Source organism: Peromyscus californicus, unplaced genomic scaffold (assembly GCF_007827085.1).
Source record: "Peromyscus californicus insignis strain IS unplaced genomic scaffold, ASM782708v3 Scaffold_7__1_contigs__length_154581171, whole genome shotgun sequence".
Classification (NCBI taxonomy): domain Eukaryota; kingdom Metazoa; phylum Chordata; class Mammalia; order Rodentia; family Cricetidae; genus Peromyscus; species Peromyscus californicus.
In genome coordinates this window covers 117,791,634-117,804,754 of record NW_026294595.1, presented here as the reverse complement: position 1 = coordinate 117,804,754, position 13,121 = coordinate 117,791,634, and positions in this window count along the sequence as shown.

Here is a 13,121-nt window from a genome sequence, read left to right as displayed (position 1 = left end):
TTCAGCAGCATCCCTGGCTTAGTTACTCAGTGCTAGTATTTCCTCCCAGCCATGCCTGCGAATTGCCAAATGCTAATAGAAGGGACAGGCCACAGTGATGAGTCAAAATAGACCTTGGTTAAGAACTGTGTTGTTCACTGAAGAGAAAAATGAAGGGATGCTTTTCTCACTAACCATATCCCAGCATAGTGTTGTGAACAGCTTATAGACAGTCATAAAGCTGGCTTCAGATCTCAGTTCCTGTACTTTACAACTCAAGTGACAGGGGACATGGTCCTGTCCTTTGTAGCCACCCCACAGTGCCATACAAGACACCAGGAGTTGTGTTAATTGTTTTCCAGACAAGCTTCTACTCTGAACACAAGGTGTTATTGCTGCTTTCTATAAATGAATTAAACCAACTAAAACAAATTATAAACTCTGCAGGGCTCCATATCAAAGGGAGACAGGGAAGATGGGTTTGAATGAGAAACGTCAGCTTCCCCTAACATGTGGATTTGCAAATCTGTCAAATTTATTTTATGGTCTAAAGCAAAGGAATATCAGTACCTCTTATCTGTGCCGGGTGTCAAGCAGATCTGAATATCATGCATTGATGGCAGAAGGGGAAATGGAGGCTCCGTGAGTAACTATTCTGGATGCTTCCATGACAACCATACCTGGTTTCCTTTGGAAATGTCGCTCATTGTGCTGGATCCAAGCTAACCACTGGAGGTCACCCTAGCCCTATCAAAGTTTCCCAGGACTAACATCTAAAGTTTCAGAGTCCACAGAAGTATGTCATAGAGGGAATGGTAGGTTAGACTGGCTGTGGGAGCTGCCGGGTGTGCAGGAGGACTTCCTGCATGTTCTGAGACGCTGTGAGGATGAAACAATGAAAACTGACCCTATGCCGAGGCAGCCGCAGCGGATGAGGTCAGGGCAGAGGGCAGATGCCTCTGTCCATAAGCTTCTTGGGTTCCACTGATTTTTGTTTCCAATCTCTAGCACCCACATCCTGCTGGGACCATCTTTGCCTAAATTCAGAACTGCGTGGGAATGATGCTTGCCTACTATAATCCTTAGCCAATGATTTGCCTGTCACCATAACAAAATACTGGAGATGGGATTGCTTATGAAGAACAGTTGTTTAGCTCACAGTTTGGGAAGGTAGGAATGTTACTGGCATCTGGTGAGGGCTTTTCTTGCTCTGTGGTAACATAGTAAAGGGGACGAGGCAAGACAGAATAAGCAAGTGAAACAGAACCTTCTTTTACAACAAAGCTACTCCTGAGCCAATCCATTAAAGAGCAGAGCCCTCATGACTCAACGATCTCCCAAAGGCCAAACATCTTAAATGTCCTCATTGTGGATTAAGTTTCCAACACATGAAATCTGGAAATTCATTCAGATCATACCAATTAGTGACAGGCTGAAAGAAAGCTCAGTTCTCTTGCCTTGGCTCTGGGTGGCTCTGTGGTAATTTAGCATACCCCAGAGTCCTCTGTGGGGTCAGGCCAGAGTCATCCAGCAAGACTTTACCTGAGGTGGCATTCTGGCTGAGTTCCTCCTTTTCCTCCCCTTCTGCTCCATGCTACCCATTTCCCCTGAGGGCCATTCTCTGATAAATCACTGTATGCGTACGTCTCCATCTTTGTGCCTGCTTCTGAGGAACCTAACCCAAAACAACAATGTGTCTGTCATCAGTGCTCATACTTGTTGATTCCTTACCCCGGTCATCTGCCTGGCTGTTGTATGTGACAAAGGAGTTTGTAAATGCATCCTTTTAGAATCTCCCCAGCATTCCTGTGGCATTTTTCTGCAGGACTAGTAAATGCCTATTCCTGGGTTCCAGCGGTTCAACTGATGACTCTTCTGTCTACCGTCCAGAGCATGGAAGAAGCTTCTTCTTGACAACAAAAGCTCAGTGTGTCCATCCATCTGTGGGGTCACTAGCAGTATGACTTAAAGCCCAGTGAAGCATTAAGAGTATATATAGCTCAGAGGAAGGGCAGTTGCCTAGCATCCATGAGACCCTAGGCTCGATCTCCTGCGCAGCAATAATACTACCCAGGGAAATACTTAGAAGTTAATTTTTAAAGTCCCTAAAAATCAGGAGAGGAAGTCAGAAGAGAGTTGGCAAACCACAAGTGGCCAATGGCCCAGTAACATGGACACCCATTGGCCAGGACTTGGGAATTTCACCTTTGGTGGATAGAACCGAAACACCTGTATTGGCTTTCATTTTCCCAAATCAACGCAGCATTGCTTAAGCAAATTAACATTCTGATCTCGACTAATTCATTCGGCTGGAATAAATTCACATGCTGAAGCGCAAGGGAGGAAGAGAGGAAAGGCGAGCAGAAGTGGGAGGTGGCGAGGCGCCTCCCAGCAACCTCTCAGCTCTCACTCCTCCAACGCGCTGACTTTAGCACGGCACACACTTGAGAAAAGTGATTAAAGCGATTGCTCACATGTGACAGAAAAGTAATTTCCATTTAGAAAAATATTTAAATCAGGAATTGGGAGCATTCTCTGTCTTAGTTAATAATGGGCTAGATTACATGGAGAGTAGATTATATAAAGCCTATGGATCAATATACCATTTTCCTGATTAAATTGCTGGTGTACTGTGGGATTTGTAAGGGATACAGCTGAGGAGGTGTCTGGAGACTTGAAATTGTGTTTCAAGGGTAAATAAGGAGTAGTGTAAGCTGGGGTGTAGCTGGAGGAGTTTTCTTTTTATCCACCCCCCGCATATTTTTAGATAGATGAGGTTGACTGCTGATGGAGAAATGAGTTTCTTTCTAGTGCCTGCTCCTCTGCTATCTCCCCTCAGAGCTGACATGCTCGCTCCCTCTTCCAGAGATTTGCTTAAATACTACACGAGCACACTTACGTCTCTGTCTCCCTGTATTGAATTTGATCCACGAGGGTAAATTCAATAAGCATGAGCAGCAGTGACAGGCCACATTTATCTAAGGTCAGGAGTGGGTGAGGCTAACAGTTATCTTTCTCTCATACTTCTGAAGTATGCTGGAGTTTAAAACTTAACTGCTCAAAAAGACTGCTGCCGGGTGTAATCACATTGTTCCTTGTGAACAATGAACTGAGTCACAAAGAATGTCTTCATAGAAGTGGTTTGGGAGTAGTGGGTCGGATGAAGGCACCTGCCATTGGCTGGAATCTCCAGCAGCCCCAGCTTTCTCTCCAAATCCTGCCCTCTCAGAAAAGCCGCAGGGAATCCAGTTCCTCATTCCTGGTGGGAGAGGGGGTGGCTCCTCCCTGCAGGATGCTAGCTGCTCAAGACCCTGCCTATCATGATGGGGTACAAGCCCAGCTTATGGAGGACAAGTCATCGCCCAGAGCTCACGGGGTGTTTAAGTCCCCTCCTTCAAAGAGGCCATGTGATTTCTCTCCTTTCCCCTTCCCCTGCCTCATCTCTGGGGGCTAGAGAGTCACCCAGGAGTTCTTTGCTCAAATATACCTGGTCTTTTACTTTTGGCTTGATCTGGCTAACTGCATCAGCAGAGAAACCTGTTATGGGGTACCTACTAGCCATTATCTCATTATTTCCAGTAAAAGGGTATTTCTGAGGGTGAAACTTTTAAAATAAAACTATGGATGCAAACTATAGTTCAGGGTGGCCAGGAACTCACTGTGTAGCCCAGGGTGACCTTGAACTCATGGCAATCTTCCTGCTTCAGCCTCCCTCTTCGGCATGAAGATTATCATGCCCAGCTAAAAGTGGGCATTTAAATTGTTAACTATGACAGTTGATTCATATAGTCATTCGCCTTTGCAACGCCACAAAGCAAGTCTGAGAAGTCCTTACTAGGCCTGGTTTGGACATGGTCTCATGAATTAATGGTCAGAAAGTTGAAAGGCAGACTTCTGATTTTAATATCTGACAGACATTCTGATTGACCTCAGACGGATTTACAGGAAGTGGAAGCAGCTGTCTCAACCACTGATCTCCTGAGCAAGAGGCATGACTTGTTTCCTTCCTTCCTTCCTTCCTTCCTTCCTTCCTTCCTTCCTTCCTTCCTTCCTTCCTTTCTTCTTCCTTCCTTCCTTCCTCCTTCCTCTGGGGTGTGTGTGTGTGTGTGTGTGTGTGTGTGTGTGTGTGTGTGTGTGTGTGTGTAGCTAATTTTGAAACCAAGGCCTTATACATTCTGAGCATGAAGTCTTCCACCGAGACCTGACCTCGGCCTCCATCCAGCACCAAGAAGGATAACTTCTACAAAAAGACACACTATAATAGCAGGAATATGCTGCCAAGTCTACAGGCACGACCCCAGGATGCTTTTAGCAAACAAACAAACAACCGAAAAAACTTTAATTGCCTTTTTTAAAAACTTTTTTGACATTTACTTGTTCTCAGGAAGTAGCTAAAGAAGTGTTTGGGACTGAAAGATGGATTGTTTATTCACAGACTCATTAATTAGGTTCATGCTATTAGTTTTCACAGGATCATAAGACTGGTGTTCAGAAGGACCCTGGGCCACTTATTTACCCACAAACCTAATAACAAACACTCAAAGGACATGCCAAAGTAAAATGGCATCACTGGTGACTAGGTATGGAACAGCAGGGAGGGCTAGAAGGGTTGGTTTGTTTGTTTCTGTTTGCACCTTTATTTGAGAAACCAGGAATAGGCATACTAGGATTTTTACTACATGGTACCTCCCTAGTTTATCTGCCCTACACACACACACACACACACACACACACACACACACACACACACACACACAGAGAGAGAGAGAGAGAGAGAGAGAGAGAGAGAGAGAGAGAGAGAGAGAGAACAAAAACAAAAACCTTTATCAGAACATCCCTGAAAATGATAGCAAAAATATATATACTACCACAGACATTAAGAATAATGTTTGTGAAACTTGAATCTAAGTGTGTGTGTGTGTGTGTGTGTGTGTGTGTGTGTGTGTGTGTGCATAGTGTGATAATTATTTACAACATTCCTTACAGACAACTTCAGAAAAATCTAAGCAGAAAAGTTTGGGTGTCTGGAAAGAAAAGATGTTTGAAATTAATTCACTTAAACAAGAACACTGCTTCCTCAAATGTTTCACAGATGTTTTAAAATCCCCTCACTTTAAATGTAATCTCATTGCTATTTATTTGTATCTATTATGTATTGTATACTGTATGGAGTGGTTTGTTCAGAGTGTCTCATCTACCTCAATTTTCATAATTATGCTCAAAGTTAATTATTGTTTTTTTTTTTTTTTTTTGGTTTTTCGAGACAGGGTTTCTCTGTGTAGCTTTGCGCCTTTCCTGGAACTCACTTGGTAGCCCAGGCTGGCCTCGAACTCACAGAGATCCGCCTGGCTCTGCCTCCCGAGTGCTGGGATTAAAGGCGTGCGCCACCACCGCCCGGCTCAAAGTTAATTATAATTGCCCCCAAAGCATTGCTATTCTCACTTTGAGGATGAATGAATTGGGAAGCAAGACGATTGTCGCACCAACAACAGAAGCCCAAACACCACTCCTTACTTAAAGGCTCTCCTGTGTCTGGATCATGCACATAAGTTATAGTTGATTCTTGCTACAACCCAGCTGTGGAGATGATGCTAATCTGTGTGAAGTCAATAAGACAGAGGTTTAAAGAAATTTGAACCTTTATCCATGCACGTATGGCCAGGAACTGGCAGTAAACATTACTTCGAATCTCTACCATAACCTGGGCTTCCTACCCATCATCAGTTTCTCTAAACCACCAAACCACCTGACAAATTTGCTATGCAACGAGGTGGTCAATGCATGTGCCCATGTAGGCGAGTGCATGCAGAGAGTAGAGGTCAACTTTGAATGTCAAGCTTGTTGTTTAAGACAGGGTCTCTCACTGGGACTTAGGGCTCTTTGATTAGGCTTAGCTAGCTAGACAGTGACCCTCAGGGATCCACCTATCTCCACCTCTCCAGCTCTGGGATTACAAGTGTGCTCCATCATACTTGTGTTTTGTTTGTTTGTTTTTACACTCGGGTGCTGGGAGCCGAACTCAGGTCCTCATGACCAACCAAGCTACCCCACCAGCCTGCACAGATTCCTAAATACTGCACAGCAAACCAGCTCCTCTTGTTGTTCATCAGTTTCTGTAACTTCACTGTAATTACTTTCAGCCAGGACTTCTTAGGTTTTTTTTTTTCCACTCACAACCCCTTTGTATCCAAGAAGCTTTGACACAATCTTGAGTATATGCATATACGAAGCAGGTATACAAATCAAACATTTAGTGATACTAAACCATAAAGAAATTTCTATTAAAACAACTCTCTGTGTGTATAAAATATTACTACTTATTAAAGACAAAAATCATACTTATCAAAATATGCTTTGATTGAGGTAGCTCTGCTTATTTATCTTTACATAAAGAAATCTCTTGGGCCGGTGAGAAGGCCCAGTGGGTAAAGGCACTTGCACGCAAGCCTCATGACCCGAGTTCTAGCCTGAGATCCCACAGTTAGCAGGAGAGAACTGACTCCTGAGACTTGTCCTCTGACCTTCTCCTTTGCGTGCATTCTCTCTCTCTCTCTCTCTCTCTCTCTCTCTCTCTCTCTCTCTCTCTCTCTCTCTCTCTCCCTCTCTCTCCCTTCCTACCTCCCTCTCTCAATAAAACAAAAGAAAATATTTTTTAAAGAAATCGTGTCTAAATATTTGGTAGTATAGGACTTAAAGCATTGTCAATATTTTCAGAGGTGATGGATGTTTCCATTTCTGCTTGTCAATGCTGAGAGTTCCAGTTCACATAAATATGTAGGGCAAAATGACACAAGCGTGTGTAGGGCCATTTCAGAAATTGTTTCAAAGTCTGTCCTAGTCCCAAACCAAGATTAATGAAACGTATTTTATGAAACCTGGGTCAGCAACTCCAACAGCAGTCTTTAAAGGCAAATGTTCTGACACAATGGATCCCAAACATGCACTAATGTGACGCACGCCAAGGACTGATGGTAGGAAATACTGAAAGTCCACTTTCCAGAATTAACACATCGCCTTTCCGTGACAGCAGGCAGCTTCATGTGCAGAGTAAAAGCAGCACGATTCATAGCCTGTAGTCTCCAATCTAAGCCGTGGTGCTTCAGCTGGTGTTTGTTGGCAGGGTGTGGTGTGGGGGCACATACAATGGCAAGTGCACATGCGTGTTGAGAACAAAAGCACACTGCAACGCAAGTAGGAACTGTCAGAATTAACGATTCTTAATATGCACCATAATTTGATTAATACAATTCTTACTTTGCCTTTCAAGCATGTGGAGGCCCTGGGTTCAATAAAATAAATAAATAATTTTAAAAGTAGAGTCTATGACCCACAGGGAATTCCAGTTTGTTAGCTTCCTCGATATCAATGTACGGGCTGGTTTTGGTCATTATGCATTAGGAACCTTTTACTATTGCTGCCTTTGATTCTAGGACCCCAGAGGAGATCGCAGCCCACAATGTAAGATGCTAACCTTTCAGCAACGTCTACCTCTTGTCCTATGGTAGACCCTGAATTTATAGCCATGCGCTTTCCCTGTGCTTCCACAGGGAGAAGTCTACTCCTCACATTCTGTGAGGTCAGAGACTGAGGATTGAATGTCCTTTTTTCTTTCACAAGGAGCCAGGACAAACTGCACGGTATAAGTGAATGCTTTCTAAACTGAGTTCACTATGTCCCAAACTGAAAGACAGTGTTGGCCACTTCCCTGCTTTGTTTCATCTTGTTTAATCAATCTGTGGTCATCTGCGGCCACAAGAGCTGAGCAATTGAAGGAGGAGGAGACATTGGGGCTTCGCACTGTGTCTTGGCTAACAGAATGAGTTTGGGTAGCTGAGACTCTCCAAAATGGAGCAGGGGCATGCTAACACTCGGGTGCCAGATTCAGCTACCCCAGTATATGACTAAGGTATAGCAAAATCCTTAGGAGTGTAATAGAACAGTCCTTTACCTTGAGGTATCAATGAAGCTTACAAGCTAGAATTCCCAATGGGTCACAGACTCTATTTTTCTTATTTTATTGAGCCCTGGGCCTTTACATGCTTAAAGGGCAACCTTCCTACCACTGAGCTGTAGCCACAGCATCTTTTGAATTTATTACTTCAAAATACGCTTTCACTAAGTTGCCTGGGTTAGCCTTGAACTTGCTTGGGAGCCCCATTAGCTTTTGTACTTGAGAGCCTCCAAAGTGGCTAGAATTATAGATCTGTACCACCCACCTCCACTCAATCATCTTCTATTTAGTGTATGTGTGTGGATGTGGGATGGGATGCCTGCATGCCACATCACAAAGGACACATGCAGAGGTCCAAGGACAACTTGAAGGAGTCAGTTCTTTCCTGCTGTCATGTGGGTCACAAGGCTCGAACCCAGGCTGTCAGGACTGGCGGCAAGCATCCTTACCTCCAAAGCCGCCACAGCAGCCCTAATCTTTTCTGAATAGAATTCATTGACAACCACTTTTTGCGTCAGTTTGTTTTTAATTTGAAGATTACATTTTGCAACCTTCCCACGCCCTTCTCTTCCCCTTCCAACTCTTTTTGTGTCCCCCAAAACCATCCCTCTCAAATTCATGACCTCTTCTTCCACACTAATCTTTATTAAATATGTATGTATATACGTGTATATACAGCATACTGTGTCTAATTAATGTTGCCCTTATTTTCATGTGTTTAGGACTGGTCTCTTAGGATTGGAGTCTCAAAAGAGAGAAAGGGAGAGGGGGAAAGAGAGAGAGAGAGAGAGAGAGAGAGAGAGAGAGAGAGAGAGAGAGAGAGAGAGAGAGAGAGAGAGGAGAGAGAGAGAGAGAGAGAGAGAGAGAGAGAGAGAGAGAGAGAGAGAGAGGAGAGAGAGAGAGAGAGAGAGAGAGAGAGAGAGAGAGAGAGAGAGAGAGAGAGAGAGAGAGAGAGACTGGTTCTCTTTCCCTCTGTCAGCAACCATCGACTGCCTGTAGCGCTTCACCTAGGGGTGGGGTTTTGTGAAATTTTTCTCCATCCATGTTGCCATGCCAATTGCGGTCTTTTCAGTCTTGTGTAGGCAGCCATATTACTGACAGTTCATGGGAACAACATCCCTGTCCTGCCCAGACGACACTATCGCACAACGGAATTTACAACCTGTTAAAAAGGCTAAAATGCCATTGCTCTTAGCAAGGACAGGAGAATTCCCCAACAGGAAAGGGGACCAGAATGACCCCTCCCACCACTCATTCTCTACAGACCGGTGGACTATGATATGATACAGAACAAGATGATGAGGAAGGCATTAAGAATCTTGAAATCCTTTGAACCTTGAGATGGTTGCCTCATCACTCATATACTAGCTTTTTAAATATTTCTCTATAAGATAAAGGGAAAGGGTGGGGGGAAGGCCAGCCTCTCTTATGTGCACAGAAACCCCCAGAGATCATATGGAAATGCAAATTCTGATTTGGAGGTTTTTCAGGGCCCTGAGATCTGTACTGTAACCAGTTCCCAGAGATGCGTTTTGCATCAGAGGGTAGATAGGATTGTCATGCCCTGCATAGTGAACGCTCTTTATTTTCATACAGATGTGTCTCCCTGAAGGTTTAAACCAGTGACTTCCCCACTCCTGGATGAGGTCAGTCCTGGAGGATAAGAGTTTGTTGGAGCAGGCAGGAATACTGCTACAGAAGCCCTCAGCTTGGGGAGGGAGGCTGGAATCCTCACACCAAAATGATAGTGCAAGAGGTGTGCTACATATCTCCAAGGAAGATGAGGTCTGGGATAAGGAGGCCAGTCATCAAGAGGAATTACAGAACAGGTAAGTGGAAATTATCTTAAAACTTTTGCAAGCCTTAGGTGCTGCCTGGAAACGTACCTTTCATGACATAAACTGAACTAGAATAAACCATGACATTGCTTTGGTTTTGTTTTTGATGCTCTTTTACTTGTGTGTGCTCCATAAAAATTTGGCAAAATGATATTCACCCAAAGCAGAAAAAAGACCCAAGTCTCTGACTTATCCTAAGAATTCTCTCTACTTCCTTATTTACAGGATAACCAGACCACAGAAAACTGGACAGCCAAACTCACTCCAAGTCCCCAACACTATCTCTACCCAAAAGTTAGCATGATTAAAGAAAGAAAGGACTTAAAGACTATGAAAGTCTTTCCTTTGGTGAGGGCATATCATAAACATTTTAATTATAAGTAAACAAACAGAAGTTCATGAGTATATAAAAAATTACATTAGTTTTACACAGTCAATGCAGATTCACAGTTAAACATAGAAAGCCTTATGGACACCCCCCTGTCAGGTAGCAAGGCAAGCAGGCATAGACTTGTAAGGCACTGAACTCTTTGCACTCACAATCAACTTTCAACCACACCTCCCATTTGTACTGGTAACACTCTAATTTTAAGAAAGGGGAAATATTGCAATTGACCTCCATAGAATTTAAAATACCATGAGAAAGGAAAGAGGTATCATGTTTGGGTGCGGGTAGTAGAGCTAAGGTACAGCTCACAAAGGAAAATCCATTTTCTCCTGGTAAAATGTGGTTATAGATTTTTTCTTTAATTCTCTGTAATATACTGTTACATAATTTCCTTTTTTAATTAAGGAATTTTTTATTCATTTTGCATATCAACCACAGATTCCCTTCTCTTCCCTCCTCCCACCCCTCCAGCCTCCCCCACAACCCACCCCCATTCCCTTCTCCAACAGTTTAGACTGTTACATTATTTTAGTCTAATATTTTATTTATTCTTTGAGAATTTCACACAATATATTTTGGTTATATTCACCCCCAGACTCCTCCTAGATATACCTACATCCCTACATCCCTCTTCCAACTTCATGACTCCTCCCACGTTTAAAATAATCCAGAGTCCAATTAGTGCTCTCCATACCCTCGTGGGTGTGAAGTCATCCACTGGAACACAGTCAACCGACCAGGGACCACACCCATAAAGTAATCTGACTCTCTCCTACCTAGTGGCCATCAACTGTCAATAACAGCTCCTCAGTTGGGGGCAGTTCCTCCCGACTCCGTAATATCAACCAGCTTGATCTTGTTCAGGCAACCACAGCTGCTGTGAGCTCATGCGGACAGAGGTCCAGTTACATAATCTTTTATCCAAGGAAAGATAACTGAATTGCATCTTTGACTCTGGGTATAAACATGGCATTGCAACTGCTCAAAAGATTATAAGATTACAAAAACAGGATGAGCGCTCAGTAGGCCTTTACTACTACTACTACTACTACTACTACTGCACACATACACACACATGTATAAATACACATATGTAACAAAAACATGCCATTGCATCCTCCCTTAAGTGTTAATCTAAATGGGACTGTCAATCCTAGACAGAAAACTACCACTCACGAAAACTATCTGTTATACCCGAAGACACATTAAGAAGATTGGAGGGGGAAATATCCCCTTAATGAGCTCTATACCCTAGATGTCTTTCTCTCCATGCAGTTACTAATAGATCCTCACTGCTTAGCCTGCTCTCTGAGTTCTAATTTAAAGAACATAATCTTTCCTTCCTCCACTTTCTGTCCCTTTTTCAAGTACTAGCCCAAATCCTAAGCCCCCTTGCCCTGGCATGCTGGGCATTCCCATCTCTAAAGAGCACTCCATCCTTTGAAGCAGCTGACAAGAGATCGCTACCTCAGAAAGTATGGCTTCCTCTCTTCCTCTTACCCACTTCCCTCCTCCCAGAAGCTGCCAGGAGTTTTCTTCTGGGTCTGCTTAAAAAGCTTTTTTTTTTTTAACATATGAGACTGAACCTGCAAAGGTTGTAGGAAAAGATAAGGGCACGCTCATATTTCACAGCAGCACATTGAGTACTTCTTGTAGGAAGGAGTCTGCTTGTCCACACGGTGACTAGCCTGGCACACATACTAACTGTTTAATTGGAGTTCGCCTTTAACCTAGACACATACGTAGGTGGTGCCTCTGTGCAGGGTCAGTGGCCTTCGGGGACAGAAGCACTGCTACACAGAGAAAGATGATAATTAGTGGTCATATAGGGGACAATGAGGGCAGATTCACCAACACTGCGAATCTCCAAGGCAAAGCTGACCTCCACACCACAGAGATACGGCTAAACTTTGCAGAGACTCACACTAGCTATAGCTGTAGATGGGGAGAGACTGGCAGATTTGGGGACATTGCCTCTGTCTTCCCAGATTTCTGGCTCTCTGAATAAAATGCAGCTTGAACTCAATTCCCGTTTCTTCTCTCTGTTTTTTGGTGTGACAGGCATCAGGAATTTTAGCTTTTCATTTATAAAAGGGAACCCCTGACTTCCCAGTAACATTCCAAGGTAACTTCTTAATACATTACACTTGTTCAGAGGAATTTGTATGGAAAGAAGAAGGGAAAGTAGAGACAGAAGCAGAGGAAAAAGTCTTCAGACTTGGATTTGGCTATCCCTTTTGATGACTCAAAGCTTGAAAAAGATCCAGACAGACAACAGAGTAAAAGGAAACTGTTCCACCAAAGGAGTTTCCAAAGATTGTCATCCTCAGTACATACACACAGATTTATTTAAATGGGGAGAAACATAAATTGGTCTTTTAGAATGTAAAGTTATCCCAACTGAAATAACACGTGAAATATTTCTAAAAGAAAAATCCAGAGACATAGTCCAAATATTCATGAGTCCAAAAGCTCTTCTTATACCTAACATCCTTACATCCAAGGGTATCAACTATAAAGAATAACAATACTAGAATATCCTGACAAGTACAGTATTAAGACTTTAAATGACCAGAGAGACAAATAACAGAAAACACGTTCAAAAGTCAGACTTATAACTCACCAACCTCATGAACCTGAAAGTCAGAGCTGGGAAGAATGGCCTTTTAAAAATAGCTACAAATAAAACACCTTGTGTGTGCATCACTGAGCAACTGAAGATCGTCTTCCCTGCAAATTAAGTCTTTGGTTACACACGACTTATATGATTCAAACAGCACTCTGTGCAGCCTGTGGGAAGACCAGGGCAAGGAAACAAGACCGAGTTGAAAATTCCCATATATTGGCTCCTTCTAGATCCGAGCTTCTGCCACCAAACAAAGCCAGAAAGGTGCAAATATACTGTTTTAGTTATTTCCATTTCTTGTCTTCATCATTGGTGTTTCCATTTTATCTTCAATTTTAA